This window comes from Lissotriton vulgaris, unplaced genomic scaffold (genome assembly GCF_964263255.1).
Source record: "Lissotriton vulgaris unplaced genomic scaffold, aLisVul1.2 SCAFFOLD_478, whole genome shotgun sequence".
Lineage (NCBI taxonomy): Eukaryota > Metazoa > Chordata > Amphibia > Caudata > Salamandridae > Lissotriton > Lissotriton vulgaris.
In genome coordinates, this window is record NW_028254258.1 from 317425 (window position 1) to 325899 (window position 8475).

The window sequence follows — 8475 nt, forward strand, 5'->3', positions numbered from 1 at the left end:
AGTCACTAAATTAACATGTGCCTAACACTCTGGTAGCTTGGCACAAAAGCAGTTAGGCTTAACTTAGAGGCAATGTATAAAGTATTTATGCAGCACTTAACCAGTAATAAGTTAAAACACAAAAAACTCACTCGAATAAAAAAAAATAGAGTACACTGTAAAAAAATTATTTGACACCAAAATGACAAAAATCAAATCAGTAGAATTGGAGATATGCAAAATAACCCCTTCGCTGCGGCCGCGATTTTACCGCTGTGCGGTAAACAAAAGAACAGGGCGGGGCCGTGACGAACCCCAGCCGTCATCCGCAGACGCCCACCACGGGGCGTGACGGCTGGGGTTTGTCACCAGCATTGGAGGGGTTAAAAGATTTAAGGTAAGCATAGTTTCCAAAAGAACAAAGTGCCACTCAAAGTTAAGACCGCATGAAAGTCACAAGTTCAGGCCAACTGCAATTGAGCATATGCTGGACACAGGGATGAGGTTAGTCCCGCTGAAAAAGTTACCTTCCAAAGTCCAGCACAAAGAGTTCTGTTTACGGTGGAGGAAGCCGCAAGGAGCACGGAGAGGGTGGCGGATGGTCGTTACTGTAGCACGAAGGGCTGGTCGGACGTTGTGGATGATCACAAGCCACGACAAAGTAACAAGCAATGGGCGGAGTTTCAACACCCATATGGATTACCAGATGTCTCGGAGAGACAGCGCATGCGCGCTGCCTAGCGAGACCTAAAATCTATAATTTTGGTGATATTTAAAAACAGGCAATTTTTTCAAATATATTTGGCTAATGTATGATCTTTAAGGATATTTGAATGACGGGTGACAATTTGTTAATTTTAAAACATGTTAGTCAAAAGTGAACATAATATAATAAAAGATATTGGAGCAATCACTTTAAACACATTAATCATTATAGGATATCATTTAAATATGGCTACACAGCTTAGTTGACCCACTAAGCAATGGTAGGCTAAAATATGTGTAAACTAGTACATTCAAAATGACGCTACATAGTGGAGCTGATAATTGCCAAAACTACCATTACAAATATAAGCAGTATCAATGTTTCTCGGTTTCACTGCCAGTGTACCAAGGTCTACATAATAATGCACACCTTGTAGGTTTTGAAAATGCATTATATGTATATTGTTAAACAATCACATTAATAAAAGCCAGTACCATTTACAATGCCAATAGCTCACTCTAGTGTAAATGTAATGCAATAGATGTCGCATTTAACATTTTTTTAGCTATTGCCATTTAAAATTATAAATTCATTTTATGTATGTTCTACAAAACAAAAAAACAATGTCATTTAGAATGTCAATAGCTCAAAATAATGTCAGTGCGAGACCTATTGCATTGTAAATGCTTGTTATACCTGGTTTCCCATTTGAATAGGGAGAAGCTTCTGCAGCTTTCACCCTACAGAGGTGTCTGGAATTATCTGCCTCACTGCTCTGGTTCTAGTCTGTCTAGCGTCACAAAAGGCTAATGTGAAGTCCTTTGTGAGCATGCTGAGACAGTACCTTTGAAGAGCAGGTGTGGTAGGTGACAGCTCTGCCTCCCCATTAGGTCAAGATGGCCCATCCTGCCAACACCCAGACCCTGTATTGTAATACTGTCTGGGAGGAATACACTAATGCCAACTGCCAATTACACCTAGTCTTGTGACCCAGGATACAGGCTGCAGGGACCAAGTGGTTAGGACAAGAAAATGGCAATTTTCTAAAGTGGCATTTTCAGAATTGTGACTTAAAATCCAACTTTAACTTTAAAGAGGTTTTTAAATTATGATTCCTCAGACATGAAACACAACATACTTACGTGCTCCCACACAAAAATGATCACTTTATTAAATGTAATAGTCTAACCCTATGTTATTCTATGGTAGAGGTAGGCCTCACAGCAGTGAAAAACAAATGTAGGAGTAATTCATTAGCAAGACGTGTGAAACCTGAAGTACATGTCCAACTTTTTTAATACAACATACCCTGCCCTCCAAGCTGTTAAGGCCTACCTTAGGGGTGACTTACATGAAATAAAAAGAGTGTTTAAGGCCTTGAAAAAGGTTTATTTTGCCAGGTCGAAATTGCAGTTTAAAATTGCACACAGGCTGTAATGGCAGGCCTGAGACCGATTTTAGAGGGCTACTTCAATGAGAGGCACAAAAAGTGCTGCAGGCCCAGTAGTGGCATTTAATTTACAGGCCTTGGGTACCTGTAATACCATTGTAGTAGGAACATACTAGTAAATTAAATGTGCCCATTGGGTGTAAGTCAGTTTTACCATGTTTAAGGGAGAGAGCACAACCACTTTAGCACTGGTTAGCAGTGGTAAAGTGTGCAGAGTCCTAAAAGCCAACAAAAACAAATTCAGCGAAATAGGAGAAGAGAAGGCAAAAAGTTTGGGGGTGACCTGCAGAGAAGGCCAGATCCAACAAGAACCATATAGGTGCTGACACTCTTAAAGGTAGTTCAATGTGACCTCACTATTTGGGCAACTGATGGATCAAAGGAAGGAAATCTTTGTGTCAGGATTTATCATGTGCTTTGGAATATGTATTTACATTTCTAAATAAAAACACAGCAAAAGCCTTGATAATAAACAAGGTAAAGAATGTAAATAAACACTATGAGAAAATGAACAGAGAGCCAAACCCATCCTCCAAAATCCTTCTTCAACCAAATTTAGACTGAGGTATCCATGGTCTTCCTTAATGGGAACTCCACCAAACAACACATTTGCAAAACTCCCAGTTGTGGCCACCACTCTCAATTGCAGCTCTACGTCACTAAGTTAGCCTAAGTGGTTTTCTCTGCTTCACTAATTCTGTGCAAGATCACTTGACATCCAAGTGGACTCGCATCGGACCTTCTAGTCCCTCAACAACAAAAAGCACAAAAACCTCAATACCAATGCAACTCCCTCAAGACCACAAAACACGTTTTACCTCTCCCAACTTCAAGATGGTATGGAGGCGCTAGCATACATATATAACACTGCATTGTTGGGTAGCCAACTACATGCTGCTGGCTAATCAAAGGAGTAAGAGAGCTGGACCACTTCCAGGATTGGGTTACAACCTTAATCAGTCACAGAGGTGTGATACCAATAAACCAGACTATCTAGCAAAAAATTGCATTTTGGGGATGATCACACATCACTTACACATACCCTGGCTAGAGCGGGGGTTAAAAATTTCAAGAGGGTAACAGACCTGGACAAATGTTCTTCATCTATGCACAAGAACATTGAAATTTCCATCCGCCCCTCGCACTGGTCCCAATGCTCCTGCAATTGAAAAGAGAATACAAGTTTCACTTGTACAACGATGCCTGTCGCTCTTTCCCTAAAGCCTTTTAAATCCTTCCCATCATGTATCAACAGGCCTTCTTATAAATCCTTCACGCTGCAAACGTCTCATGCATTGTCCTGTAGCTCCACCGGACCATAAATGAATATAAACATTGTATACTTGCACGAACAGGTGTGGCTTGTGCACTAATGTGTTCAAATTCATAATGCTAAATTAGGTACTTGGCTATTCTATGAAAAGTACTCCTTGACTCCTTGGCGCTTGGTCCACTCCCTTGACATATATATGCATATTAAAGTGGATATAAAGATTAATACCCATCCATGCTATCTACTCATACACTGCATTGAAAAAGTTATAGGGGTGTAATCAAATGCCTCTTTTTGTATGGTCACTGCCAAGTTTTTGACTAATGCTGCTGGTTTTCAACTTAGAGAGTGCACAGAGGCCTGTTAATTAGATCACAGTGCCAGTGTCCTGACCCTAAAATGTGTATGTGGAATTGTCTTATTCCAGACAGGTATAAGCTAACTTACATGTAAACCTCTAGTATATAGCACCCAGGATACCCAGGGCAGGTAAGTTAGAGGATCACTCCAGGGACTGCAGAATTGATTGTGCTACCCTGGATGTGACCCACGTAAACCCTACCTCTCAGTCCGCCACTGCAGACTGGATGAGCAGTTTTCAACTGCAAGCCCGCCCATGGCGCCGCCAACAGTGGTAAAGCCAAGCCACTCCCGGTAATGTGTGTAAGTCACCCCTATGACAGGCCTATCAAACTCTAAGGAAGGGTGCAGAATATTTCACTGGCAGAACATGCACTTTACATGTTCTGACAGTAAAAACGTTTTTACTGTGGAAGAACTTGGTCTCCCCATTGGCGAAATCAGGGTTATATGCTGTGCTAATTCCTGAACAGTAACCCCAAAGTTGATATTGCAGGGTATCAAACAACTCAGAAGATTAGGCCCGACTGGATTCTCCAGTTGAAATCAATGCAATGTGTTGTTGTGTGCAACTTTTACAATGCTGGCACTTCGTTTCCTTCAATATCATGTTCCCTTAACAGATTCACAAGGAGCTTTAACCCGAAAGCTTTCTGCCCTCCTAGGGGTCTGTGCTAATGGCGCCTAGGTGGTACTTCTTGACCTGTCGGCCGCATTCGACACGGTCGACCATACCATCTTGGTCGACCGTGTCGAACAGGCTGGCCTGAGAGGCTCGGCACTTAGATGGCTGAAGTCATTTATCTCGGAGCGTACCCAGGCAGTGAGATTAGGAACTTTTACAGCCCCTAAAATCAAAAATGAATGTGGAGTCCCTCAAGGCTCGTTCCTGTCCCCACTTTTATTTAATTTGTATTTACGACCTCTGTTATTTTCATTAAAAAAGTTTAGAGCCTTAATTTTTAACTATGCAGATGATCTGCAACTGATCTTCTGTCTGGACTCCCCTGGCGCGGCCACCGAATTTCGGGAGGCCATGGTTCACATTCAGAGATGGATGGGCCTAAATCACCTGAAACTCAACCCAGGCAAAACTGAATTGATTTTGCCTGGGAAGAGTGAACTGTATTGGGGACCACACTTCTGGCCTCCAGAAATGGGAGACCCTCCAGCTAAATCCCAAACAGTTAAGAGCCTAGGAATCACCTTCAATGAAGATCTTTCGCTCAAAAGTCAGGTAGGGACTGTGGTATCTGCAAGTTTCTTCCAACTTCGCAAGATTAAGAAGATTGCCCACCTTTTAACCCACTCTGCTCTGATTCAGGTCATTATTGCTCTTGTGCTGTCCGGTTTGGATTACTCCAATAGTTTATATCTGGGTCTACCGGCGGGGCAGCTCAAGAGACTCCAACTGGTCCAGAACCAAGCGGCCAGGTTGATTTGCAAAATTCCTAAGTGGCAGTCTATCAGACCTGGACTGGCCAGCCTCCACTGGCTGCCTGTAGCGCAGAGAGCAGCATTCAAAGCGGGATGCATTATCTTCAGGGCTCTACAAGGTAAGGGCCCTGGATTCATTAGCAGCCTGCTTGTCAGTTACACTCCCTCCCGTGCTCTCCGCTCCGGCCAAAAGAACTTGTTAGTGGTGCCCCGGATCAGGAAACAACGCCAGGGAGGAGGATCCTTCCACTTCCTAGCTTCCTCCCTGTGGAACTCCTTGCCACTGCCGCTAAGGCTCCACGAAGATCTGTTAGCCTTTAGACAGGCTTTTAAAACTTGGCTCTTTAAGCAAGCTTATCCTTAGTTAATTTTTCTTTCTGTCACATGTTATGTTTTGCCAGTCTTCCACAGCGCCATGAAGCCTACGGGCGTACGCGCGCTTAATAAATTTAATTTAACATAATAACATAACAGGAAAGGAGGCAATTGGGGCCTGCACTGGAAAGTAACCTTTTTTGACATGATCACCCCCACTTTTTGCTTGGTATTCGATACAATTTTGACAGAAAGTGCACTGGCTCCTGCTAACCAGGTCCCCAGTGCCAGATCTCTTTACCTTAACTTTACAATTGTTTCCAGAATTGGGAAAACCTTTAGCTCCCCCTGCAATTCCCTAGTAACTGGTACCCCTGGTGCCTAGGTCATGGGGTACTAAAGAGGTTCCCTAAGTTTTATTATTGGGACATTTGTAGAGCGCTGCGATTACGCACACCGGCGTGTCCACGCGCTAAAAGTGGGAGAGGCAGCTAACAGCGGGCACAGAGACTGAGCGGACACATTATTTCAGATAGAGAAATGTTTTAAGTTTCGCTCGGAACCTGGTCTCCTCCGGTTCCAGGCGCAGGTCCGCTGGCAGTTTGTTCCAATTAGTAGCCGCTAGGCATCTGAAAGACCTGCCTCCCATGCGGACTTTTTTAATTCTCGGGATCCTCAGAAGGCCGCCCCCTGTGGATCTAAGCGCACGTGTTGGTTCGTACACTTCTATCAGTTTAGTGAGAGGGTCGGGTGCCCTTCCATTCAGAATGCGATGACAAGTGCAAAGGGCTTTGTATTCTACTCTTCTCCTCACAGGGAGCCAGTGTAGCTGCTGGAGGGCCGCCTTAGAAGGCGCCCTTTTGGGCAATCTGAGGATCAGACGCGCTGCCGCATTCTGCAGCACTTGTAGGCGGGCTATACTTTTTTCTGGAGCCCCCAGGTACAGCAGGTTCCCATAGTCCGACCTAGCTGTCACCAGAGCGTGGACCAGGGTTTGGCGGGCCTCCAACGGGAGTAAGTCGAGGACTTTCCTTAATTTCTTTAGAATTCCGAAACATACTCCCACCACCCGATTTATCTGGGGGCCAAAAGTGAGACCCGCGTCAAACCACACCCCCAGATTACGTGCCTCTTGGCAGGGGGTAGGGACTGGTCCAAGGCAGGATGGCCACCATGCCGACGACCAAGCAGACTGGGCCCTCCCCACCACCAGCACCTCTGTCTTGCTGCCGTTCAGCTTTAGGCAGTTGTTGGCCATCCATTCGGCAAGGTCTTTCATGCACGAACGGAAGCCCTCGGCAGCAAGACAGGGCGCGTGTGATAGGGAGATCACCAGCTGCGTGTCATCGGCGTAGGAGACCAATTGGAGGCCGTGGCTCTCCACAATCGAGGCAACAGGCGCGACATACATATTAAAGAGGGTAGGGCTCAAAGACGAGCCCTGCGGCACGCCTTGGCCCAAAGGCACCCCCTTTGAATAGCAGTCTCCTTGCCTGACTTGAAAGTTTCTCCCCTTGAGGAAATCTTGGATCCATCTCAGCGCGGTGCCAGAGATGCCACCTCTGTTCAGACACTGTAGCAAGATGTTATGCGCTACAGTGTCGAACGCCGCGCTGAGGTCCAGCAGGATCAAGGCCATGGTTTGGCCTGCATCCACACCCTCTCTCAGATGTTCCGTGGCCATGAGAAGGGCGGACTCGGTGGAATGTCGTGGCCTGAAGCCAAACTGCGTCGCATGGAGCAGTCCCCTCTCCTCCATGTGCTTCATAATCTGGGTATTGACCACCTTTTCCGCCACTTTGGCCAGAAAAGGTAGGAGGGAAATGGGCCTCAGGTTTTCGAGTACCTCGAAGCCTAGATGGGGTTTCTTCCGGAGCGGGAGCACCACCGCCTGTTTCCACCCCTCCGGCAGCTTTCCCAATCCGAAAGAGGTGTCGAGGACGTGCCTTATGTACAGCTCCAATACCTCCAGACTGTCAACCAGACGTTTTGGCGACACTGGGTCCCACGGGGATCCTGATTTGACAGAGCGACATATCGCAACTAATTCCTCGGGGGGAGGGGTACGAAAATGTGTGATAAGCCCTACCGTCTCCATATCCCCCACTACTACCTCAGGGTCAAGCCCTATCGGCAGATTAGGGAAAGTCGAGTAGATCTTCTCAACTTTAGCGGAGAAGTATTCGGCAATCCGGTCACATGACTCCGTAGAGCTACTCTCCGGCTCAGTAGGAGCATTTACCGAAGTCAAGGATTTGTAAATGCCGAACAGTTCTTTGGCAGAGTTATCCGCCCCCTGGATTTGTCCCGCGTAGTATGCTGCCTTAGACTTTTTTATCAGTCTATGATGAAGGCGCCTTTTTCCCAGAAACACTTCCTTGGCCTTATCATCATAGGAAACCCTCCAGACTTTTTCTGCCCGCCTACAGTCCGCCTTGGTTAGCCTCAACTCAGCACTAAACCATGGGGCTGAGCGATTTTTCCTCGCACATGTGGATGTGCGGCAGAGTGGGGCTGTCTGGTCAAGCGCTTCCGTGATGCGCTGGTTCAGGTTTAAGACCGCTGTTTCTATATCTTTGCCTCCGGGCTGACCATCCCTACATAGAGCTTGGTTAAAATCCTCCACCGAGAATTTTGCCCACTTCCTCCTAAGATAATTAGGGGGTGCCTGGCTGGTTTTATTTGTTTTCATACTCAGTATGGAGAATGCCACCAGAAAGTGGTCGGTCCAGGGGATGGGCTCTATACCTGACACCTCCACACCTCCCCAATTAGCATAGACCGGGTCCAAAAGGTGTCCCTGTCGATGCGTGGGGTCCGAAAGCTTCAGATCCAATTGGAGAGCAAGCAGGTCCCGACAGAAGTCCTGAACCCCCATGTCTTGTGGGCAGTTAAGATGTAAGTTCAGGTCTCCCAATAGGATGAATTTGTCCCTGCGCAGGGTCGCCTCCATGA